Source organism: Carlito syrichta, unplaced genomic scaffold (assembly GCF_000164805.1).
Source record: "Carlito syrichta isolate Samal-C Ts95f unplaced genomic scaffold, Tarsius_syrichta-2.0.1 Scaffold304557, whole genome shotgun sequence".
Taxonomy (NCBI): Eukaryota; Metazoa; Chordata; class Mammalia; order Primates; family Tarsiidae; genus Carlito; species Carlito syrichta.
Window position 1 is genome coordinate 220954 of NW_007248653.1, and position 26406 is coordinate 247359.

The window sequence follows — 26406 nt, forward strand, 5'->3', positions numbered from 1 at the left end:
AGGAGAAAACATACATAATCACATATTTATAAATGCCTAGAAAATCTCTGGAATAGTATAGAAGAAAATGGTGTTCAGGCTTGCTACTAAGGAGAGATACCTAGGTATGAGGTGGAAAATTTACTTTTCACCGTATACTTTTTTCTAATTTTGAAATTCTGCACATATTGACTGTATATATTGCCCATTTATTTAAAACAAAGCCAAGCTGTTTTCCAACCTGATTCACAGTGGAGAGGGTGAATAGAGTGAAAGTAATCAGAATAGTAGCTTATGACAAAAATCTCTTCATTCCACAGAGAAGAACATGTTCGTGAATTTTTCACAGTAGAGATACAGAAATGCTGAGAACTTAAAAAAAAAAAAAGTATGCCATCCACTTTCTTCAACCAAGACACTTGTTTCTTTCTTTTTTCTTTTTTTTACCTAGGAGTCTCACTCTGTCACCCAGCCTGGAGTGCAATGGCACGTTCACAGCCACTGCAGCCTCGACCTGCTGGGCTCAGGTGATCCTTCCGCCTGAGTCTTCCAAGCTGGAACCACAGACACGTGCCACCACGCCAGGCTAATTTTTTGATTTATTGTAGGGACAAGGTCTCACCAAGTTGCCCAGGCTGGTCTCGAACCCCTGGACTCAGGCAATTCTCTCACCTCCACCTCCCAAAGTGCTGGGATTACAGGTGTGAGCTACCGCACCCAGCCAACGCTTATTTCTTAAAAATCAACGGACAGTAGAAAAGAACAGCCTGTAGATTATAGGAAGAAGCACTTCAATGTCTGTGTATGGGATTTGTGTAAGAGCGTACAAGAAGTCCCTAAATAGGGCTGGGCGCCGTGGCACGTGCCTGTAACCCTAGCACTTTGGGAGGCCGAGACAGGACTGCTTGAACCCAGGAGTTGGAGACCAGCCTGGGAACATAGCGAGATCCTATCTCTACAAAAAAATCAAAAGGGCAGCCCCCTCAGGTCCCCTCCTACTGTGAGAGCTTTTCTGTCTTCTCAATAAATCCTGCTTTCTAAAATAAAAAAAATCAAAAAATTACCCAGGCGTGGTAGCATACAGTTGTAGTCCCAGTTATTCAGGAGGCTGAGGCGGAAAGATCACCTGAGCTTAGGAGGTGAGGCTGTGGTAAGGCATGATTGTGCCACTCTACTCCAGCCTGGATGACAGAGTGAGACTCCAACTCAAAAAAAAAAAAAAGAATTCCTAAATAAAACAAAAATGGCAGGTAACAAACCAGGACCATCATTGTGTGACTAAAACAGAAATGGCCATGTCACCCTCATGCTGCTAAAGAAACGGAGTCTCTCCTGTCCTACAAAGCATGCAAGGCATCTTGTCTTGCCAAATTTAACCAGGGATATTATTTTTAAGCTACTATAATTAGTTCCCATTTGTCTGTGAATCAGCCTTTATGAGGCAATGGCATCTAAGCCCCATTCGATGAAACGTGAGACCACATCATGTCTGTTTATTATTTTGAAAAGAAAGTAGGGTGCCAAGTTTCCTGCAACACCCAATTCAAACACTGAAATTCAGAGGACAGAATGTCCTGTTGTCCACATTTGAAGATAGGAATATATTTTCATCTAATACATCAGAGTCCCAGGTTCAGCTGGCAACAGGAAGGAACTGAATTCCAGAGCTCAAAAATAGGACTTAAGTACTAAAGCACCTTTCACTGCTCATATAGGATAATATTTATATTTTACCCCCCTATGTTGGAGCATTTTTTAAAGTGCCCATGTTTGTGAACACACGTGAAGACACTTTAATCTGAAGATAACTGCCTAAGTGGCAAGAAACTGGCAAGTGTTTTAAAGCTATTTTTACATTCCCCGATACGTGCCTTTCCTAATTAAGTTTCTTAAGAGCAATGAAGAATTTCAATCTCAAATACAAAGGTTGGGGGAAGGGGAGCATTCCCACTCAGCACAAGCTTCCCCTACATGTGATGTGATGTCTCCTCTAAGGACGTCTGAAATCAGGTATTGAAATCCAGTAGAATCTTCTAGTCTCCAAAGGAAGCAGCCAGAACGCAGGCAAAGCTGAGGAAAACAATTAGAATCAAGAAGAGGTTTACACTGGCTCCCTTCATAAGTCCCAGAGATCCAATTAGAGGGCACAAGCCCAATGCCATCGTGCACAGAGAACATCAGTTAGCACCAGGGGATCATAGTACATGTGAATGCGGGGGGGAAGGAGAGACACTAGTCACTTGTCTCCAGATTTATGACATTAAAGCCTTGTCTCCAGATTTATGACATTAAAGCCTTTCATGTACACTCACATGCCCTTGATGAAGGTGTCTAGGTGCACCTGTTGTTTTTTTTTTTGGTTTTGTTTTTTTTTGAGAAAGTAGGATTTATTGAAAGGACAGAAAAGCTCCCACAGTGGTAGGGAACGTAAGAAAGTTACCCAACCTATATCTTTTCTAGCAAGTCCCATGGGTTCTGGTCCCAGTTATGACATTTGTTAGCTGGTTCCCTGCAGCAGACCATTTTAACCCATCAGAACTTCACCCGCTCCCCAAATACAACAACAATAACAGTAAATAGGGCATGGGGTGGGGGAAGACATGTGTTCAACCTCACAGGAATTCTGTAAGAACCAAAATGAAATAATCAATGAGAGGTTCACAGTTTTTAAAATTTAGCAAATATGTATTTGTTTTATTGCACCAGGTATGAGATGCTTCACAATTCTGACTTTTAACAACCCTCTGATAAGGGTACTATTATCTTTTTTTTTTTTTTTTTTGAGTTGGAGTCTCACTCTGTCGCCCAGACTGGAGTGCAGTGGCCACTCCTGGCCACCGCAGCCTCGACGTGCTGGGCTCCAGTGATCCTTCCGCCTCAGCCTTCCGAGTAGCCGGAATTACAGGCATGCGCTACCACGCTCGGCTGATTTTTTTATTTATTGTAGAGATGAGGTCTCATCAAGTTGCCCAGGCGGGTCTCGAACCCACGGGTTCAGGCAATCCACTCACCTCAGCCTTCCAAAGCGCGGGATTACAGGCTGAGCCACCGAGCCTGGCTATCATTCCTTTTTTATACATAAGAAGCTTGAGGCCCAGAGAGGTTCAATCACTTGCCTGAGTTATATAACTAGTAAGTGGAATTTGAACTTGAACTTGAGCAGCCCGACTCGAGAGTATGTACTACTATGTAATACAGCATGCATCCTATCATAATTATTATGCTAACATTATATTATTATATTACTATTATATTATATTTTATTATGCTATCCTTATAGTCACCCTGGAGCTCAGAGAGGTTAGTCACAAGTCAAGACCTTAAAACAAGTAAATCTAAGGAGCCAGGCTTTGAACGAGTCTATGTGACTCCAGATCCCATGCTCTTAACCACAAAGTTGATAAACTTCAGTCCACAAATATTTATGCTGCATCCATTGTGCTCTAGGCTCCATGTTCCAAAACACTGTTTTTTAAAAGATAAGGTGGCAATTGTTGCCCCAGGAGCGGAAAGATTTTCCCATCACCACCAGCTAGAGTAGCCCCACCCGTGCTCACAGGGCAAAGTCCCAGCGGCAGATAGCAGGTGCCCAGTGATAGCTGATGCCAATAAGGATAACAGAAATATTTTAAATGCTGGGTTCTGGCTTCAAAAGGGAACTAGACTGCTCAGTTTGGATAGGAAAAAGTCCTAGGGGACAGAATGCTAACGGTTTCTAAAACAACGCGAGCAGGTATGACTTGGCTAGACAGGTGAAACATTCAGGCATGCTGTCTATTCCTTCCCACCTTTCAGCCACTGAGGTAGGATGACCGACTGGACCTGACTCTCCCTGGGCTCTCCAGGTCATCCCTTATCCCAGGGAGACCCCTCTGTTGGTGACCCCAGGGGACAAGCACTGGGTTTTATATCTTGACCTCCTCCTCCCACACACAGTGGTTCCAGCACAGCGCCTTGCAAATAAAAGGCACCCAACACGTCTCAGCTGATTAGATGGATGGAACAATATTTCATTATTTTCGAAGTACACTCATTTCCACTCGGTAAGTGTTGTCAAGCAGCAGTCCCTGCACCGCTGAAATGACTGTGTGAGAATCATTCCAATTAGCACTTTCATTGTTTGTATGCAAATGTGCATTCCTAAAGTGGGTTCTTTCAAAAGCTTTCCTAAATCAACATCCCTCACACTGATTTTCCTCCTCAAATCCTTTCCACAGACAGTAAGGAGATACATTTCAATCCAGCCTGACTCTTAATGATCCTGAGTCTGTAACAACGCAGTGAAGGTGTTTCTCTCTACAGGAATGGCAAGTCTAAAACGAGGTGAAGGGAGGCACTTCCAGGCGCCAAGATACAGCCACCTTTGACTTAGTCATTCCAACTTGGATGAGAAACTCTAAGAGGGAGGACACTGCCAACACCCAGCTGCAGAGAAGTGAACAGCTTGGCTGGCCGCCTGAGGCCCCCTGGGACAAACCTGAGCGTTTTCAGAGTCATCACAAACTTTCCAAGCTCCGCCTGTTCTCCCTTCCCTAAATGTTCTATTCCCAGCTCAGGCAGCTGGTGCTCCCTGCCAACCCATCCCTGGCCTGTTCCTTCCTCTGGTCTCTGACCTAGGGGTTGGGCCGCCTTGGTCTTGGGCCTCAGCCTTCAGGGAGAGGCCCGGATGCTCCCTGAGAACTCAACCCTGGCAGAGGTATTGATGGACCCAACCCAGCCCTGCCCTGGGTGGGAGTCCTGAGGGGCTGGGCTCCTGGGGAGTAAGAGTGGGAATAAATTCCAGGTGGTCGGCGTGGCTGAATTCTGTCCTGAACACTAACTCAGTCATGCATGGTTAGACCTGGCATGCCAGAGAGCAGTCACGACTTAAAATTAGAGCACACAACGGTGAGAAGCAAAGTTCTCAGAAGGGCAAATGGAGAGGCAGAGGTTATCTGAGCTTGCAGGAAAGCTCTGCGGCCCAGAGAGGGTGGGGGAGGTCGGGAGCCAGGAAAGCACTGGCTAGGGCCTTTGAGTGGCTGCAAAGCACTTCTGGCCTTGGGGTGCTCCATCTGCATGTGTGGGCCCCAGGAAGAGGGAACAAAGTCAAAGCCGAGTAAAGGACAGGACAATTTAACAGTCAGAAAAAAAGTCCAAAAACCAAGGTCTGGGATGAGTTAAAACATGTGAGAAACATGAATAACCCTCAGGGGTAGGAGGAGTTTTGGGTGTTTTTTTGGGGGGGGGTTAAAAAAAATCTATGATCAAAGCAAGAAAAAAAGCAAAGAGGTTAACAGGCCTGCTTGGAGAAGCCCAGGTAATGTTCCAAAAGAAATTCTTCCTGCCCTGGTTGCTTCCACCCCTCCATCTGGGAGGCACTGTGCTAAGAGGTGACTTAGGCGGAAGACAGGTGTGAAGCCAGGGGAGCCACTAGCCAGTCACTTCAAGTAATGTCAGGCTTTCAGGCTCGGATGAATCCCATCTACAGACAGCTAAAAGAACGCACAACTGTCTCTGGTGACTCACTGTCGGAAATCCCTCAGAAACCTCTGAGAAGAGGAATGGTGTTGAAAGATGAGGAACTCAATGCTTAACAGAAGGAAGGTTCTAGAAGGACACACTGAAAAGCCTGGCGTCGACATCTATTAAAACTCTAGCCTGGAGTATTAAATGGATGAATCGCTAAGAAAAGAAAATGATGATCTCCATGAACGAACACAGGTTCACTGTGAACAAGGACCAAGTGAGTCAATTCCCTTTTTAGAATGAGATGTATAAGACCAATATTTCGGATGGGGTAGCTTCACAGATGGGATCCCAACACGGTTCTGGGTCTCCCGAGAGCCCCTTCCAACTCTTCCATCCATCACCACAGTTCCTGGCACCACACAGAAAAATTATGCACATCAGGAGGAGAGCTAAAGGCTGAGGTCCAAGGGAAGCTACGGCTTGGGACACCCCTTAAAGGTCACAGCCCAGCAGTGTGACGGCTGACACCCCACAAATTCTCACTTGCCAAGCCTGCTGGTTCCCTCTCAGGACTGTCATTCTTAAAACTAGCCAGCACATCACAAAGACCACACAGCAGGCAGGATGGGCTGGGCTGGGGGCCAGGGACTGTCAGGAGCATTTTAAGTTTGATGATAACCCTCCTTACCCAGTGACCTGTGATGGACAAGCAAAGATCCCTGAATGGAAACACCTGGTTGGGACTCCTTCTCAGTTCATCGGGCCAGAGACAAGCATCTCTGGAGCTTTTTTATCCAAGGAAGGGGACGTCCCCGAGGGAAATGAGTAGATGCCAAGCAGAGAATATAGCAAATCAAAATACCTCCTGGTGCAGCCCAGACCCTTGGCTGATGGACTTCAAGCTCCGTGCCTGGAACTCAAGACCAGCCCAGGGAAGATCAGAAACTGGCTCCCATGTGGCTGGAAGCCAGGAAAGTCCAAAGTGGCTTCGGAAACCTCTTAGACCAAAGACCGTGGGCTTGTTCCAAGCCACAGGATTTCGGAGCTAAAGGAGGAAAATCGTATATCATCTAGTTCTTATTTTTTTAAAAAGTGGTGAGAAGAATATAACGTGCAAAGGGAAAGCCGTGTTGTAGAGCTCTGTAAAGCACCGAAGGATTCGAGACGGGTCTCCAGAGCCCTTTTCCCAAAGTGGGCATTCCCAGCCATGTACTGTTGGGTCAGTTAACAGAGGAGACCAAAGGTTCAAAGCAGTCACCCTCACCCCCAGCTCAGTCCTGGAACTGACCCCAAGGTACTTTGGACCAAGGGTGATGGGGAGAGAGGTCAGATGATCCTCAGCAATCTGGAACCGACCTCCCAAAACTGAATCATCCATGGCTGGGCAGTAAGGGAGATAGCCACACCCCTGCCTCAGCCACACTGAAAAGTTAACCCTCAGAGGAACACCCTAACTGCCAAGTGCTGCCCAAAGGCTCACAGGCAAGCTCTGGAGGTGGGAAAAGTTCAAACGAGCTTGTCTAGACACCCCACCTTGTACCCCATCCTCCAGGGATGCGTCTGGAAACCAGCAGCTTCACCTTTTATTTCAATGGACACAAAATGGTTCGGACAAGTGCTCACCCCCTCCCTCCTCAGGCTCAGCACTCTGACAGTTCTTCCACTTGCTCCAAGAAGGAAACTTCCACTGTGCACCACCAGTCTTTAACACATGCTAAATCAGGGCACTTTGGTGACAGGAGCAGCCAGGAGGCAACAGGCTGAAGCAAAAGGCACCGCACATTGGAAGCCACAAATCCTGAATCTGCAATTCCTTTGTTTACTTGGAAACGGTTGCCGATGCTTATCCTGCCCACAGATAAACTAGGATGGACCGGAAAGGGAAGGGGAAGCCATGAGGGAAGGCCTGTTGTAAACCTGGCACGACACGGAGGAAAAGCTCTTTGGGTTGTCAGGACACGGGTTTTCCTACCGGTGAGAACAGTTAGGCAACAAAACACCATGAACAGTGACATCAGGCTGTGACGAGGCACACAGTCGAGGCAGAGGGCTGTCTTCTCACACACTCAGAAGACACATTTGGAGACTGAGGTGCGGTAGAAAGAACATGGCATCTGGAGTCAGAGGAGGTGAATCTGAGTCCTGGCACTGCCCGGGATGAGTGGTGGGACAGCTGCCAGGCATTCAGCCTCTCTCTCTGAGCTTCAATTCTCTGTGAACTGCAAAATAAATAACTTAGACTGGCCGACCCTGTAGCCTGTCTTCCAGCAAAGCAGGCGTGTGCCCTTCAGCAAGCATCTACTGAACACCTTCTGCATGCCAGGTGCTCTGCTGGGTACTAGGGACAGTCTCGCACTCAGGAGACTTCCCAACCATGGATGCCAGAGGCCTGTAAACAAACCTGCATAGTACAGAGGGAGAAATGTGTGGTCGAGTGAAAGGTCCCAGCGGAGGGTGGAGCAGAGAACAATCGGGAACAGCTGCCCGGTAGTGACGCCAGGGCCAGCACTTGAAGTGGGAGGTAATTAGGCCAAAGAGAAGGGAGAGTGGTCGTGTGTGCCCACGATAGTATGCACTAGGAATGGCCCAAGAGGACATGCAGAGTGGGAGGGGTGCTAAGAGATCAAAGGTCTTATAAGCCACTTTCAGAAGACCTATAGCCTAGCGCCCCGGGGCCCTGCTATTCAGCCCCACGACTCCTTACATGGCCACACTCAGGGTCAGAAACGCTTCTCCGCCAAGTCTGCTTATGTTGGTGGCCAAACAACCACCCCTCCCCCTCCTTGTCCCCGAGACTCACCCGGCTCCACTGGCTGCCCTGCACCGCCAAGCACACCTGCTGCTACAGGGGCTTCCTCTCACTCGCCCGACAGGCCTTGCTTCCAGCTCCCGCTCGGCCCCTGGTGCCCAACCCACGGCAGCTGCTCCATCTTCCTCAAAGCCACAACCACATCCCACCCGCCCCCTCCCATGCTCAGCCGATGATTTCCACCCTCTCTGTTCCTGGGAATGACTGTCTAGCACAAGTCATTCCTCCTGCCCACCAAGTTCCTCCCTAAACGGTCCAGACAAAGCCCTGGGTATCTCCGCTTCCAAGTACAGAAGAAAGTGAAGAGAAAGACTCCATCTGGAAACAGAAATTGCAATCATCAACCCATGCAGGGGGTTGCCTGCACGCGACTGGGCTCTGGAACGCACACACTCAAGTGGGAGAAGGTAGATGGATGTCTTCCACATGCCAGAAGGCACGGTGGAAATGTTACGAGCTACTCTATAAATGCTAGCTGAATAAATGAGTAAATGAATCCATGAATTTTATGTTGAAGAGGCAATCTCAAGAGCTGCAAAATACACAGTATCATAGGGTGTGTAAACCAGGAATGCAGTCTCGAGTTCTGCCAAGATCCCTCTAGACCAGAGTTTTAGCCCAGTGTGGTGGCTCATGCCTGTGGTTCCCGCACTTTGGGAGGCGAAGGTGGAAGGATTGCTAGAATCCAGCCTAGGCAACGCCGTGAGACCTCATCTCTACAAATGTCAGAAAATTAGTCAGGTAGTCCCAGTGCACCTGTAGCCCCAGCTACTCTGGAGGCTGAAGCGAAGGAATACCTGAGCCCAGGAGGTCAAGGATCTGTTGAGACATGATAGCGACAATGTACTCCCACCTGGGTGGCAGAGTGAGAACCACTAACTGATTGATAGATAGATAGATAGATAGTTTCCCAAACTCTGGCCCCTCCTTTGCTCCTACATACTCAGCCCATTTAATGCCAATCTAGGTGGCACTGAATCAAGTTAGTGATTTATTTTGGCCATTTATCTGTAAAATAATTGCCTAAAACAATGTGTTTAGTATAAAACAGAAGTGACAGGTTTAACACATTGCATATATAGTGTATACACTGTGTGTGTGTGTATGTGTGTGTGTGTGTGTGTGTGTGTGTACGCAGATAACCATTATTTCATGCTCCAAGTGTCCATGTAAGCTCTTGGCCAATGGCTGCTGACACAGGCCCATGGCACCATCCTGTTTGAGCACGTTTTGCAGCAGGTATTGTTTCTCTGCCATTTATTTTTTGTTCTGGTCAACAACTTTGGCTCATTATGGCCGAGAGGTGGTACCTGACTGGCTTTGGATCTGCCACAAATAAATGACAAAAACGATATAACCCAGGATTGTTAAAATTCAGGGATTAGGGTAGCCCAAGTCTCATAAACATCCATGCACATGGGCAGAGCTGCAGACCTGGGAGCTCTGATCATCAGAAATATGCAACAGAATGCCAGAAAGATAAAATCCCTTCTGCCTCGTTCACCTCTGCACCATTTACTAGACAGAGCTGGTCCAGAACTTTCTCTCAATGCTGCAAGTTCAGGAGCGGGTGAACAGATAACTATGATATTTAGTTCTTCGTTTGTGTTTATTACAGGTAACCATGAGGAATAAACAATGACATTGGGAACCCTTCTCCACTGAGGCTCTGCTCTTCCAACCTTGCGGGAGTTGTTACGTAGCCGGGACTCCAGACTTCCCAGAACTCACCTGGGCTGCACGTGTCCGAACGATGGAATTCTAGACTGTTAGAGTTTGAGGAAAGCCCGAATATGATCTCATTTTACATCAGAAACAATGGGAAGTCAGAGACAGTGGGTTTCTGTAGGGTAGGTGGCAAGACAGGGCCTGGCAGGTGGCCAAGGATTCCAGGTTCTCGTGTCCTGTCCAGTGTGCCAAGAGTCTGATGAGTTCTCACCCCAAAACCAACATGCTAAACCTGAAAAAGCCTGAGACACATCTTCCATCTTGGCTAATATTTAGCTTTCAGAAGTTTACAAGAATGGTTTTGGGAAGGGAAAAGGCAGTATCAGAAGAAACAGAAACTACTAATCATGGCAGCTCATAAAAGGAGAATGATTCAGATTAAGTTCACATGGCTATTATTCAAGTTTTAGGTTGGTTTATTGGCTTTTTCTAGAATCTACTGGACTCTTTGAAAAGTAAAGAACCCTCCAAAAAAATTGACAACTTTTTGTTCCATTAAAACGTTGGTAATTTCTGATGTCCAGTTTTATATTTTTGACTGCTTGTTATAAAAAGGAAAAAAAAACGAAGAAATATTCAACTCCTTGGAGTTCAGTAGTTCAGTTCTATTTGAAAAAAAAATTGGAAATATTTAAGAGCAAATGTAATTAGTAAATCTGTATAAATGTTTCCAACATGGTATTTTACGAGCAAATCACATTATACAGAGTGAATTATATGTTTCACAATAATATAATGATTTGATATTTGTACAGAATACTTTAAAAAATTACATTATTGCTTTCTTTCCTTTTCCTTAGTTAAAAATGTACAAATTTCTTCACAGAAAAAACATATTTGTTACATCCTGCTGCCCCAACCATTTTTCTCCCTATCATTGCAAATTTGGTTTCCTTATTTAAAAAGAGAGATCAAAATGATGTATTGTTGAACTTCAAGACCCCTTGATTTTTCCAGATAAGAGTTTAAACAAATAGCAAGTCAGGGATCACAAAACCAAAAGCCTGAGAGGGCTTGACAGGTAGCAAACAGGTGGAGTGAAGCCCAGTGCAAACGGGACTGCATCACCTGAGGAGACAACTGCTGTTCCCTTCCAGCCCAGTGTCCTATGCAAAAACAGGGTCCAGCATTGCTAGATAGTTCAATTTTTTAACAGTAACTAGAAATCAAATTATGTCAAGTGTTCTGATTTTTACAATCCTGGCTACTACTTCAAAAACTTTTAAGACACCGAAGTTTCATGAGCAGCTAATATGCAATCTGGACACGAGACAAAATGTTATAAACATGAGTAACCCAGAAAAAAAAATACAATGTCTAAAAAAATGAATTATTCTGGTATATGAAGGCTGGTTTCTCTCTACACTTAAAAACAAGCAAACAAACACTAGCTTTTCTCTTGGCTGGGAAAGGGAAGAAGAGAAGATAAATGAACTTGAGAAAAAATAAAATTAGTTGTTAGAAAACAAAAAGGATAAAGGTGATTTGGCTTCCTTTTTAAATTAAGACAACAGCAATTCACATAAGAGAATATTGTCAGCTTCTGAGCCCATGTTGAGACAATTCTGGAAATGGCAAATTTCATTCAAGTTCAGCTATCTTCCCTAATTTTTCCCTATCTAATCAGAAAAGTCATCTTACAGCAGGTGCCTACCTGACACCCAGAGCTCTCCAGAAGCAGCCACATTTAGAATGCTATGTATGACTAAGCATAACTGGGCAGGGGTGTGTCACTCCTAAAAATGCAAAAATGTTATACATGCAAATTGTGTATGTGCACATGCCCCTTAAAGGGGTTCTTGGCCTCTCCCAAAAAAGTCCAAAAAAACAACATCTTACTGATTACAATAGTGAAAGCTGAATTATGCATGTTCAACAAGCACAAATAACACAGTCGTTTGGTTTTTTTTTTCCCCAGCATACCTCTTCAGGCACCATTTTTAATTTAATCACTGCTGTAATCAGCAGACCAAAGAAATTCTCTTTGAGTGAGGAAAACAGAGAGTGCGTCATCTCCGTGTTGATGAGGAGACTGCAGGATGAGGATACTGCTGTGAAGGAGGCATCAGATGGTGCCTTGACTAAATTAGTCAGTGGAACAATCAGAATTTCTTCCCTTGACATGCACTCGTCACCGGAGATGATGTCGATCTCTTGTTTCAGTGACAACCCCCAGAACGATCTAATGTTTATTTCCCAGGAGGAAAAAAAAAAAGGAAAGACAAAATGTATTCCACTCTCTATTTGTAGTCACTAGATGGAAAAAAGAGAAAATATCTTGTTTTTACACGTGGCCAGCAAATGTGATACAACTTCCTGCTTATTTAAAAAGTACAAAATCAAATGTGCTAATCTCTTGGAGAAACATCAACACCTAACAGATATCACTGCTGCATGAAATGGATATCATGCCTTTGCAGGTCACAATTCCTTGGGCCAGAAAGTGGTGTTATGAACTTCTGGTAACACAAAGCAATATGGTGGCCCAGGGAGATACTTCTAGACAGTGGCCCATGAGAAGCTGCTCCCACCCTCCAAACTGTCAGGGGTGACTGGCACCACGGGTTCTGAACCCTGAATTCCACCCTCCTCTTTCAGAGGGAACAACTTCTGCAGATTCCATTTTGAGCATTTTCCTGCGGTAGCTGAGATTCTTAAGACAAGAAAAATGAGTTAGAATTGCTTGTTAATTTGTCTGAACTCTGTGGTTAGAAACTATCAACCACAACGAATTCCAAATCCTATGTTTTACTCCACAATGCAGTGAGACTTCGCTCTGAAAGCAGCAGCGAGATGTTCAGTTGAAATGGCCATAATTTGTGGCTCAACTCATGGCAACAACACCTCATTTCAAACCCATATTTGTCTAAAGCAGCCGAATAAAATACTGACCACAAAAACACTTAAATCCTTTTAGAAATACGGGAAAGAAGGAGTAAAGAAAGAAATCGGCCTGAATGACATATTCCCAGGCGTGCAAAAATTTGAAACTTAAATTAAAGAACTCTAGTCCCAAGCTGTTGATTAACGTGAAGACATCAATCAAAAGATACACTGAGCCAGGCGCGGTGCTCACACTTGTAATCCCAGCACTTTGGGAGGCTGAGGCGGGAGGATGGCTTGAGCTCAGGAGCTCAAGATGAGTCTGGGCAACACAGTGAGACCTTGTCTCCACAAAAAATCAAAAAATTATCTGGGCATGGTGGCACGTGCTTGTAGTGCCAGCTTCTCAGGAGGCTGAGGCGGAAAGATTGCCTGAGTCCAATAGGACAAGACTGCAGTGAGCCATGATCGTATCTTGGCACTCCAGCCTAGGCGACAGGGTGAGATCCTGTCAAAAATCAACAAAAACTAGCCGGGCTCGGTGGCTCAGCCTGTAATCCCGCGCCTTTGGGAGGCTGAGGTGAGTGGATTGCCTGAGCCCGCGGGGTCGAGACCCGCCTGGGCAGCGAGACCTCATCTCTACAATAAATCAAAAAATCAGCCAGGCGTGGTAGCGCATGCCTGTAATTCCAGCTACTTGGAAGGCTGAGGTGAAAGGATCGCCGGAGCCCAGCGGGCGAGGCTGCGGTGGCCGCCAGCGGCCACTGCACTCCAGTCTGGGCGACAGAGTGAGACTCCAACTCAAAAAAAAAATAAAATAAAAAAATAAAAACTAAAAAGACACACTGAGCAAGTGCAGTTATAAAACGAAATGGTGAAGGCACTTAAAATTTTCTGTGTCATTTATTAAGAATAAGAGGAATATCGTTACCGTATTATCCTCTGTAAGCTAATACATCAACACAGTACCAAAAAAATGTTTAAGGACAAAAGGATATACAGTGAAAAGTGAGTCTCCTTCGCACCTCACTGCCCTCCACACAAGATGGCCCCTCTCAGATCTCTCCTGAGACAGTCTACAAGTACACAAGCACCAAGGTTGTTTGGATTTTTCTTTTTTTTTAACGTAAGTAGGCTATCATCATTTAAGTGTTTCACCACTCTAAGTCACCAGGGGCATGGGAAGGACCCATCCTTTTTTTTTCTCATTCCTGAAGTCACTTATTGGTGAAGGAAGCTGAGGAGAGATCCTCCCTCTATGATTGCCAGTAAGCTTCATTCTTTTTAACTTTATTTAGGTTCCACACTGTGAAAAGAGGACAAATGAAAACCAGAGTTGATGCCAGCGGTCATGAATACTATCCCGCTATAACCTTCATTTGGCCATAAACCACTGATTATAAGATATAGGACACTATGCATCAACGCTCACTATCCAGAGGCGAGGTGCTCCAGGAGTCCCACTCAGAATACTTTCACCAAAACCAGGGAGTCCTGAAACACATGTCAAAGCAAGCGAGGGCTGCCCACGCCCACGGGCCCTGACACAGACCATTCTGGAACGCTGCTCACCTCCCTGCCCTCGGCAGCTGAATGGGTTTCCCATTCTTTGGGCATCAATTCCACAGAAGGCCTGAGAACACCAGGTGGGGTTGGGAGCTGGGGTGGGGACAGTGAAAATGTTTTCAAAGAAGGACATCTTGAGGATATTGAAAAGCTTTGGGGAGGAGATTTCTAGACAGAAAGACTCATAAAGGCAGTCAGAGGGAGGAGGCAGGCAGGCTTTGGAGCTGGTGATGATGGGAAGAGGCAGAAATGTCTACGGTGGCTGGAGGGAGCAAGTTTAAAGAAATTCGACAGGAGGCCTGAAAATGGGAAAACTACGGTGCCCAATGAGAATATGGAAGAACATGGGTGCCAGCAGGGCGGTCCATCTGGGAAATGGACAGAGACGCTGGACAGCAGCTGCAAATGATGCCTGATGTCCACAAACAGAGGAAGACGTGTGTGAGTCAGAACGGATTTTCTCTACCGGTTACCAGCAGTTGAGGGCTATGGGTGGGATGCAAACATCTATTACAGCCATCACCGCGTATTCTTGCTGCTTTTTATCTCGTAGCATTTATCCTTGATGCTTTGAAGGCATCTCAAACAGCTGCTAAATCGTGCTTCTGCAAGTCATGGTGCCTGTTCGGTCTTCTTCATAGACTTTTATCACATCTGACGTTTCATCGCAAAGTTACTGGTTTCCAGGCAGGCTCTCACTGAGTGAGCTTTCAGTTAATGAGCTTTTAGATGAGACGATCACAGGACGAGAAAAGTATGTGAAAAGTATTAGCAGTAAATCAAGCTTAAACACCAAAATGGCCTGTAGAAGTTCCCGTGCATATAAAGAACGGTGTCGTTCACAGGCTATTGGCAGAGGACACCAGCTCTTCCTGCTGGCCAGCCAATGCAGTTCACGATTCACTCAGACCGATAATGACGCAGTTCTGAAGCTAACTTTCTTGATTTGGCGAAGTCACAGCGTTTCAAACTTTTTTCCTAAGGTGAGGTTTTATAACTACTTTTATATCACAGTATCTTATTTGTATAAGTCATATTTCCATAAAATGGAAGCCGTATTCATGAGCATGAGCCTTCATTTACTTCTAAGTAGGGACTTTATATGGAAAATCCACCCTTTGTCCGCCCCTGCTCTCTGTCAAAATCCTACGCATCACCTCCTTTCTCTCTCTGGATGATCTCATTCAGTCTCATGGCTTTAAATGCCACCTATATGCCACTGACACTCAGAGGTACCATTTCCAGCCCCAGCCAACTCTCGATCTCCACAAGGACACCAAGGGGCGCCTCCAACTTCATGCAGCCCCACAGAACTGTTAGGGTCCCTCTGTGCTCCCCATCTCAGCCAACAGCAATGTCATGCACCCAGCCAAAAACACTGCCCAGCCTCGACTCCTTGTTTTTGCTCACACCCCGCATCTCGCCCAGCAGGCACGACCTTCAAAATACATCCTGAGCCTGACCACTTTATGTCATCCCATCATCACTTCCCTAATCCAGCCCACAGCCTTATCATTTCCCTGGACCACTGGAAGGACCCCCTACAGGTTGTAGGGATGCTACTCTCTCTCCTTTTTTTTTTTGGAGCTAGAGTCTCACTCCATCGCCCAGGCTGGAGTGCAGTGGCATGCTCACGGCCACCCCAGCGTTGACCTGCTGGGCTCCGGCGATCCTTCCACCTCAGCCTTCCAAGCAGCCAGAACTACAGGGCACGCTACCATGCCTGGCTAATTTTTGATTTATTGTAGAGATGAGATCTCACCAAGTTGCCGGGGCTGGTCTCGAACCCACGGGCTTAGGTAATCCACTCGCCTTGGCCTTCCAAAGCGTGGGGATGACAGGTTGAGCCACCGAGCCCAGCCAGGATGCTGTTTTTGCCCACAGAATCTATTGCCCACTCAGGATCCAGAGGACAATTGTAAAGCAAAAGATCATATTAACTAGTCGATTCAGACTTCTCCGGTGGAATCCAATCATTCTCAGAAAAAATCCAAACTCCTTATCATGGCCTAGAGGATCTGGCTTCTCACCGACCACTCTGATCTCATTTCATGTGACTCTTCCTATAACCACCCCCAGCCCGAGTCCAGCCAAACTAGCTGCCTTCCTGTTCCTCCACCACGCCAAGCTCATCCTACACCAAAGGCCTTTCTCTTCACTTACTGTTCCCTGCCTCAACACGCCTCCCAGATTCCTTGATTTCATTCAGGTCTCTGCACCAATCTCTCTCTCTCTCTCTCATACACAAAGAAGCCCTTTAGACAATTCTTTCAAAAAGAGCCCTACCCAGCCTCTCACTTTGTCTTACTTTTTTCGTAGCACTTAAAAATACCTGAAATTATATCGCCTATTTAGCTATTTGTGTCATTCATAAAACAATACTTCATGAGTGCCCGTCAGTGGGAGGAGCTCATTCTTCTAAGAGCTGGGGTGCAGCAGTGAAAAAGATAAGCAAAGACCCTCCCCCTCGTGTTTTTATTTATCTTCCTACTCAAAACGAAGACCCAGCCGGGTTTGGTGGCTCAGCCTGTCATCCCGCGCCTTTGGGAGGCCGAGATGAGTGGATTGCCTGAGCCCACGGGTTCGAGACCCGCCTGGGCAGCGAGACCTCATCTCTACAATAAATCAAAAAATCAGCCGGGCGTGGTAGCGCATGCCTGTAATTCCGGCTACTCGGAAGACTGAGGCGGAAGGATCGCCGGAGCCCAGCAGGTCGAGGCTGCGGTGGCCGGGAGCGGCCACTGCACACCAGTCTGGGCCACAGAGTGAGACTCCAACTCAAAAAACAAACAAACAAACAAACAACAACAAAAAAAAACTAAGACCCAGGGAGGTACAGACACACGGTCTGTCTTGCGACCACAGAATCTCCAATGCCCAGAGCAGTGCCTGGGCACAAAGGAAGCATTCATACATATTTGCTGAAAGGATAAAATGGCCTGCTACCTGATGCTACCTGCTTCCCTGAGGACCTCCACTGCAAAGCTCTTCCTGCCTACCCAACAGGATTCAGGCTGTGGAACCCAGAATGTCCCCATGTCCCGCAACTAGCCTGTCATGGCTGAGTTGTTCCCTAACCCCGGGCCTGCCTGTCCCGACTGACTGTCCTTCCTTCTCGCTCCAACCCCTCATGCCCTACAAGCTCCCCAGGTGGCCGTGCCACTGAGTCACAAAAGCACCTGGTCCACATGGTGGGAGCTGACCAGGTAGCCTGCGTTAACAGGTCAGCTTTTTCTCTAGAAAGAGTAGCTGGAATCAAGACACATGGGTCATTATGCCTGCAGTTTATGGTGGTCCTCCCCTCAATCTCACCTAAGACCTTCAGCATCGACTGGTTATCACACCTTGAAGCACTCTCACCTCAGCATCGGAACACACTGTTATTAAAGACATATTTTTACCTCTTTCAACTGTCATAGAGGCAAGATGTGCACCTGCTGGGATGAGTAATTAAGTTTCCTTCAAAAGAGGAAGAACATTTGTTAACTGTGAAATTATCTGATCTCAAATAAAATGAAGGCAATTGTGAAATGTAGTTAATTCATCTTTCAAGAAAATGGCAGCTATATAGCAGTGGGAAGGAAGAGAAGAGAAAATGCAAATCTCTTAAAGAACCACTCAGGAAGTCTCAGAAAATAAGTATTTAAACATGCATGTTTCAAGCCTGGCGCAGTGGGTCACACCTATAATCCCAGCACTTTGGGAAGCCAAGGTGAGAGGAATGCCTGAGCCCATGGGTTCAAGGACATCCTGGGAAATTTGGTGAGAACTCATCTCTACAATAAAATAAATAAACAAATAAATAAATTAGCCGGGTGTGGTGGCGCACTCCTATAGTTCCAGCTACTTGGAAGGCTGAGGCAGAAGGATCGCTTGAGCCCAGCAGGTTGAGACTGTGGCGGCCATGAGCATGCCACTGTACTCCAGCCTGGGTGACAGAGTGAAGACTCTGACTCAAAAAAAATAAAAATGCATGTTTCCAATAATATGCATTCACATTTTAATGTATTTGTTAGCCCAGAAGTCCCCTACATTAATACCCTCTCTTATGGGATTAGCAGATGTAAATGTCTACAAACATTGCAAACGTGAAGGCAGGAAGCCCCCAGTTGGTGGTCAGTTGAAGTGAGCCGAATTTAGCAGCTGCACTGTAACTGTACACTGAAATATCTACATCTTGAATTCTAGCTTGAAAAAGTGTGTTAGGAAACTTAATAAGACCAGGTTCAGCGGCTTATGCCTGTAATCCCAACATTCTGGAAGGCCAAGGCAGGAGAACTGCTTGAGTTCAGAAGTTCAAGACCCGCCTAGGCAACATAGCGCGACTCTGTCCCTACAAAAAAAATCAGCTGGACACAGTGGTGTGCACCTGTAGTCTCAGCTACTCAGGAGGCTGAGGTGAAAGGATCACCTGAGCCCAGGAGGTCAAGGTCGTGGTGAGCTGTGATCATGCCACTGTACTCCAGCCTGGGGGACAGAGTGAGACCTCAACTCAAAAAAATAAGTAAATAAACAAAATTTAAAAATAAAGTTAATAAAAGAATTGTCCTGCTCTACATCTGACAGCCAAATAGTACTACCAATATCCTCCCAGTATTTTATTCCCTTTGAAGCATTCTTGGATACATTATCTCTTTTAGAGTCTTCAAAGTAAGCAACCTGTGATGTAAACAGGGCAGGATCCATTTCTCTACTTGGGGACCAACAGGTTGAACAAGTCACTGTAATCTCACAGTAAAAATGGCAGAACCAGTAGGTACCAGAACCCAGATGTGCCGAGGCCCAGCCCAGTGCTTTTCCTTCTGTACAGGAAAGGATGGCCTGGTTCTCTGCAAGTCACATTCTACAGTCTGCTGAAAGTATTTCCCTTCATGGCAGAAGGAAAAAACACAAATATTCACCAGTGATTTCCGGTAGTGGGAGGACACATTGGTCCTGGAGCTCTGGACGGAGAGAGGGTTTCACAAACTCTTCCAATGGACGTGACTCCTGCAATGACAAACAGAGAAAACACCTGGTGTGAAACACAGGCACCCTGTGGCCTCTCCCTAAGGGAGCCCAACCAAACACCAACTGCCAGATACCCCGTGTAGGCTCGAAACCACCATCTTCCCCTTTCAGCCCAACTCCCTTCCCCACTCTGACTTTCCAAAGTAAACCAAAGATCTTCAATTCCCCAGCGGAAATGGTCCCCTTTAGAATGAGAGGATCTTGGGCAGAAAGGCTTTAGAGATCATCTTTAACAGAAATCACAAACTGAAAGAACAGTGAGTTACAGCTAGCTCTTAGAGGCGTTTCATTTCATCTGTGGATGTGTTTAGAAAGCCAGAGCCAAACTTAAAAAGCAGAGATGTCATGCAAAAAAGCCAAACTTCTGGCTTCTCTTAAAAAATATATATCAGAATATCTGTCAACACAGCCCACATTCATGTCTGACAATGACCAGCTAGTACTAAGTAGCAGTTGCCCTTCATAGGCAGAATTGGCTACTCCAATATGCCACAGTCCCCACCACTCCCTATTGTCTCCGCAACACAGAGAAGACGCTGACGTTGCCATTTACCATTATCCTTGCATTATTGTATTTCTTGTGGTACAGAAATATTTTCTCCGACTTCCGATTCTAACAAAAGTGAGAAAACGAAAGAAAAAGTAGCAGAGCCCCATGAAAATAAAAAGGTAAAGCACATATAACAACTCAAGTTGGCAGCCTCACTCCTGTAGAACCCCTGAACAAGTACAACATTCTCATTTTACATGAATTAGTTGTACTCAGGAAACAGACCTGCCTGCTCCCACAGGTAGAGGCAGAGCTCATTCTAGAACCCAGGTCTCTTGACTGCATTCAGGGCACTTTCACTATACCTCATGACATGGGAATCTTATACTGTTACACAAAAAAATAAATATAATAGATACAAAAAATTAACAAATTAAAATTAATCAACCAATGTCAATATCTAGTTTTAGGAGAAGTATTAAAATCAAGGAAATACAGCTGAAGCACCCCACTCTCTAACAAATGTTTGCCATATCCTTGTCACCAAAGAACCTAAGAGTCAATTGTACTAGGTTTCCTAAGGGTTTGTTTCCTAATACAACATTTTTCAAAAATTTCACCGCTTTAAGTATTTAAAAAAACCTCACAAATATCATACATCTACTATCTCAAAAGTTCCCAAAGTCCCAAACTATCTGGAATACTTTGCATGCTAGAAAATTTTCCCTTATTGTTCATCTTGAATACAAGACTGTAAATAAGTTTATGTACAAGGTACTAGCAAGGTTCAACTATAAGATCTTGGTGGGAATTATTTACATCATATCACACCCACAAAGACTTGAATGACTTATCCACTCAACAAATATTTATTGAACCCTGTTACACACCAAGGCAGTGTGTGAAGTGATGGAGATGCAAAAAATAAACAAGAACTTTAAGTTGTTCTGTATGGATGAAAGACAGATCCAGATGCTCAAAGTGAATTATAAAACAGTGATGGCTAGGTGCAATGGCTCATGCCTGTAATCCTAGCACTTTGGGAGGCCCAGGCAGGAGAATCGCTTGAGGCCAAGAATTCCAGACCAGCCTGGGCAACAAAGCAAGACCTTGTCTCTGCAAAATAAAAAAATTAGCCAGGTGTGGTGTTGCATGCCTGAAGTCCTAGCTATTCGGAAGACTGAGGCGGAAAGATTGCTTGAGCCCAGGAAGTCGAGGCTATGGTGAGTAGTGATTGTGCCACTGCGCTCCAGCCTGGGTGACAGAGTGAAACCCCAACGCAAAAAAATAAAAAATTAAAATAATAGGACAACCTTCTCGGATTCCCTACCACTGTGGGAGCTTTTCTGTCCTCTTAATATATCCTGCTTTCTAAAAAATAATAATAATAATAATAAAACAATGGGTAAGCGTAAGGATCTGGATACATGCATGTGTGATGAGAGCAGTGGGTAGGACATCTAATGCCAAGGAGACGAAGAGACACTTCCGAGCGTGGACAGAGGCCTGAGGAAATCCTAAAGCCTGGATGGGGGTGGACCAGACATGGAGGGGGGATGGAGGGAAAGAGGGACAATACTGGCAAAGGCAGGCGGGTGAGAACAGCCCCTCCAGGGAGGTCTTGTCCAGATCCTATATTGCCTCTGAGTCTGAAAAATCTCTCCATGTGCCACGTGACCCATCATCTGCAGAGACTTGACACGTTGCCTGACCTACGTACCCTCGGAATTTTATCACGACAAGTGCCCACATCAAGAATGCCAGCAACTCAGCCCTGCTCCCTGGATATGCCTGCCTATGGTCCCCTCGGGACAATCAATACGGTCCTGGAGTCTGCAGGGCCCAAGAACATGGTGGCGGAAAGACTGAGCCTTTCATGATGTCTCTGAGAAGAGAGTAAACGGAGATCGTTCTCTTACCAGTCACAAGACTGTCCTAGCTATCTCCACCCCAAGGCCTGGATTCCCACGGCAAGAGTCTACTATGCATTCAAGCCTCAAGCGGGAAGGTTTGTGGAAAAACATCCCAGAACATCTGCCCGCCAAAATCCCCACGTGGAGTCCTCCTTTTCTTCACAGATAAGAAAGGGGGTAAGCCGCCAGTTGTGATCTAGGCTGACAAAAACACAAGCTGGAAAGGGACATGCAGAGGAGAAACGGCCAAACACGTAGTGGTGCTCAGGGTTTCAGGTTCAAGGTCAGTGTGAGGAAGCGAGGATGCAGAATTCACCTGAAGAGTGGGAAGAGCTCCCTGGATCTGTAACTACTGGGCAGGTCCCCAAATCAGGCTGAAAATTAGAAACACCTGGAGAATGGGGATACTTCCCTAGGTCCCAGAGCTATTAAGTCAGAATTTTTGGTTTGAAGATCCAGACCTTGGTTAAAAGCCCACCCACAAGTGATTCTGATGCCCAGTAGGAAAAGACATCAGAGACTCAAAGGCCTCAAAAGTTCCAGAATAACCTCTCCGAGGACATTAACTCAGCATCCTTCCGGAAAGACTCAAGGATCCAGGTAGTAGGGGAGCTTAGTATGTTTACCCACTCTCTGCATCGCATTATGACAGTCATCACTTAACTTCCTTTCATTTTATTTATTTGCTTTTTTTGTTTGTTTATGTCTTGGAGTTTGACTGTGTCACCCAGGCTGGAGTGCAGTGGCATGCTCACAGCCACCGCAGCCTCGAACTGCTGGGCTTGGGCCATCCTTCTACCTCAGCCTTCCAAGTAGCTGGAACCGCAGGTGCATGCCACCATGCCGGGCTAATTTTTTTTGATTCATTGTAGAGACGAGATCTCGCCAAGTTGCCCAGGCTGGTTTTGAAACCCCGGGCTCAGACAATCCTCTCACATCCACCTCTCAAAGTGCTGGGATTGCAGGCGTAAGCCACTGCGCCTGGCCAAACTTCCTTTTATTATAAATAAATTAAAAAATAGAATACCAGCAGCCACAATAGCAAATGGGTAAGTGAAGGGTGGCTTCCTCGTTGCCCCAGTCCCTCTTATTCCATGACCTAATGTCAAAGCCTCCAGATGAACTTTGGGGACTGTCCAGCCTCAGCAGCAGAGATGACCTGTGTGGGTTCCTCTGGCACAACAAAGGCTCTGGGAGCACCCAGCTACCAAGGTGGCCTTCGAGGAATGGCTCTAAGGCCCAGGGCCCTCTCGCCAGGTCCTTCCTGCCCATCAGAGGACAGGAACTGCAGATCAATGCAATGCCTGGAAAACTGCCGAGTCGGCCGAGCACTTGTCTTTCCAGATGTCCGCTCTGTGGTCATGTAACAGCCTGAGCCACCTCAAGCCAAAAATGGCAAAGTAAATGCTGTGTGCCACAAGATGACAGATCGGGATAAGCTGGCTCCCTGAATGGACTGGCCTGGAGAGATCTCTTCTGAGAACACCAAGGGACATTCAGACAGCCAGCACCAGAGAAACACAGCTGGCCAAGGTCAGCCATCCTGAGTGCACAGCCCAGCAGCGACCCTACACTATCCTTCCAAGAACAAGGGGATTCACAGGCAACCCCGCCAACCTCAGGATCCCCCACGTGAGCCATATGCCAATTTGGAAAAGCATGGTGGAGGAGAAGTCTAGGAAAAACTCGAGAGAGTAATTTGCCCCCTTCTGGTGGCCTTCATCTTTTAAGAGATCCCTTCATTACTTCCGTTACATGTAGCCTAAAACAAGACATTTCTCTGGCCCACCCCTCCAAAAGACATCACTAGAGTTGTTCCAGGCCAGCCAAAGACCTTGCACCATCCCCTCCCTCATCCAAAGCCTCATCTCTACCCCACCCCAAGAATACAGATCAGTGCAGTAAGTCCCCTACAAACAAGTTCTGCTCTGAGAGTGCGTTCGTAAGTCCAATTTGTAAGTCCAACAAAATTAGCCTAGGCACCCAACTAACACAATCAGCTATAGAGTACTGTTCTGTAATAGGTTTATAATACTTTCAACCAATCATACATTTTTAAAAACACAAAAAATAAAACATTTTTAACCTTACAGTATAGCACGTGACAATGTATGCCAGACACATGAATGAACTTACATGATTGGACATGCAAACCCACGTTCACATCTTTGAAAGTTCACAGCTTGAAGGTTCATATGTAAGGGACTTACTGCACTGCCTGCTGGGAAAGTCGCCTCAGCCACCCTCATTCCTACCAAACACCACTGCCAACCATCCAACCGTCTCCACCCCGGCGGGAGCCTCTCCTGCCTTCTGTTCCCACAGTACCATGGCTCCTCCCATTCCCAGGACATGTCACGTGTGTTTTCACACGGCGTCCCAGTAACCTACATATGTACAAGGATCCACACCATCCCTTCCCTTTGCCTCTGTGTTTCTTTTTTTTCTTTTTTAAGTTTGAGGGGGTCTTTTGTTTGTCTGACTAGCTGATCGCTGAATCCCAACGCAGTGCCCTGGAACCCTGTGGGTTCCTTCAGAACACACTGCAAATTTCACGCCCCCCAGGTCAGACGTGGCCCCTCTCTTCTTCTTCTGGATCCAAGGCCCAAGCAGCTTCCTGAGCTCATGGCAGACTCTCTTCCTTCTCCTTTCACAAATGCCAACTCCTCCATCAACAGACAAACCCAGACAGCCAGAGGACAAAATTGTCCACCGGCCTCGAGGTTACCAACTTGGGAAGGAAACAAATCAGTATAATTATCTATTTCCTTTTTGTGCCATTTTTTAGAAAAATCACACTGCCTTAACTATCTTATGTAACACGGTGTTCTAATATGCAAAGTGAATCCTTTTTGACCTTGAAAAGGACTTCTCCATTCCCCAGAACAAATCCCACCAGTGCCATAACCAGTGCCAACATCCTCAAGACTCGAACCCTACTAAAGCTTCCATGGGGCTCAATGCCAAGGTGGCCCCGTTTCTTCCTGAACACCTCTCGACTTCGTTCCCAGTGCCCAGTTGTTGTCTTCCTGCAACCGTTGGCAAAGGAAGATGTGTCTTGGGGAGTTTTTTAAAGCTCTCCCACCTACTCCACAGATTTCGTAGGAGGGACAGTGGCTGTTTCCAAGTTCTCTGAATGACACAGAGCTCATAAAGTACAACCAAATTAGTTTTAAAATTGCAAAATGAGTTTAGTCCCCCCCGCCTTGAAAATAAAAAGCACACCTACTTTCAATGATTCACAGTGACTTCACAATTTTTCCTCCACTAGGATATGCATGCTTCCTCCCATCTCAAAATGGATGGTTTTCTCCTTCCCCAGCCAAGACAGTGCAGGGCCAGGTCTCACGGATGCCTCTACCTGATTTGAGGCCCCCTGAAAAAGCCTTGACAAAGCCCAGGGTACCCCTGCAGATGGCAGAGCCTCCTAGTAGGGTCTCAGCACTTGCTAGTCTCTCTGCCTGCAAAGCTCTTTTCCAGTTTCTTCCACGGCTGGAGCATTCTCACCTCTGAGAGCTCAGATCAAATATCACCCCTTGGTTGCGGTCAGTCCTGACTGCCTATCCGAACTCCCACCAGCAAAAGCCTACCTTCCTGGCAGAACCCACCACCAGATAATAATCCATAATTATCTGATGTAGGCATCCTCCCCTCCCGGGGGCAGAAATCTTGCCCGGCCTGTTCACTACTGAAACTTCAGCACCACGACATTTCCTGGCATACAGCAAGTGCTCAACAAAAAGCTGCTCAGCAAACGAGGTGGCAGAGGCAGGCTGGTGGGACAGGACTGGGTGTCCTTCAAAGACATCCCATGGCAAGACTTCATCACGGGCTCTGGGATGCAACTCCCGGTTTCTCAACCTTGGGGCTGCTTGGACACTGGACCCACCGCTATGCACCTCTTCCCCGCACCCAACCCGCTCAGACCTGGGTGTTTCCCTGGAGACTCAATACCCACGTTTGGCTCCTCCTACTCTGCTTCCATGCAGCCATCCTTGGTTTGAAAATTTCAGACACCCACAGGGGTGTCTGACCTCCTGTGACCTCCAGACCCCAAGGGATCTGACCAAAACCCACCCCTTGGGCCGTACCTCCAATACCTCACTTTGCACTCCAGAACCACCAATGAGCTCACAGTTCAGCTCTGGGGACCCATCGTTCCTAAAGTTGAAACTTTTGCAGCCAGACGCAGTGGCTCATGCCTGTAATCCCAGCACTTGGGAGGCAGAGGCGAGAGGACTGTCTGAGCCCACAGGTTCGAGACCAGCCTGGGCAACACGGCAAGACCTTGTTTCTACAATAAATCAAAAAATTAGCTGGGCATGGTGGCACACGCCTGTGGTTCCAGCTACTTGGAAGGCTGAGGCTGGAGGATCTCCTGAGCCCAGCAAGTCAAGGCTGCAGTGCTGTACTCTAGCCTGGGCAACAGAGTGAGATTTCAATTGAAAAAAAAAAAACCCTTTGCTTCAGCAGCTTCTGCTTAAAACATCCTCCCGCTACCTCATTACCTGTGACCTCCCTTTCACCCCTCAAGTCGCCACCACCTCCCCTCATCCCCAGGGTGGGCCTGGTGCCCTTTCCCTCTGCCCCACAGTCATATTTGCCCTCAATAACCTGAAAATATCTTTCTTTTTTTTTTT

At 46.4% G+C, this 26406-nt stretch overlaps 1 protein-coding gene across 4 annotated transcripts in view; it reads right to left on the minus strand.

Annotated features, from left to right (window-relative positions):
• The window catches only part of SORBS1 (sorbin and SH3 domain containing 1), a 274935-nt gene that overhangs the window by 181896 nt on the left and 66633 nt on the right, over positions 1-26406 (minus strand). For all 4 annotated transcript variants that reach the window (XM_021713460.1, XM_021713459.1, XM_021713457.1 and 1 more), the window contains exon 2: positions 19255-19342. The gene's annotated coding sequence lies outside the window, so the exon portion shown is untranslated. The remainder of the gene's footprint in view (positions 1-19254; positions 19343-26406) is intronic.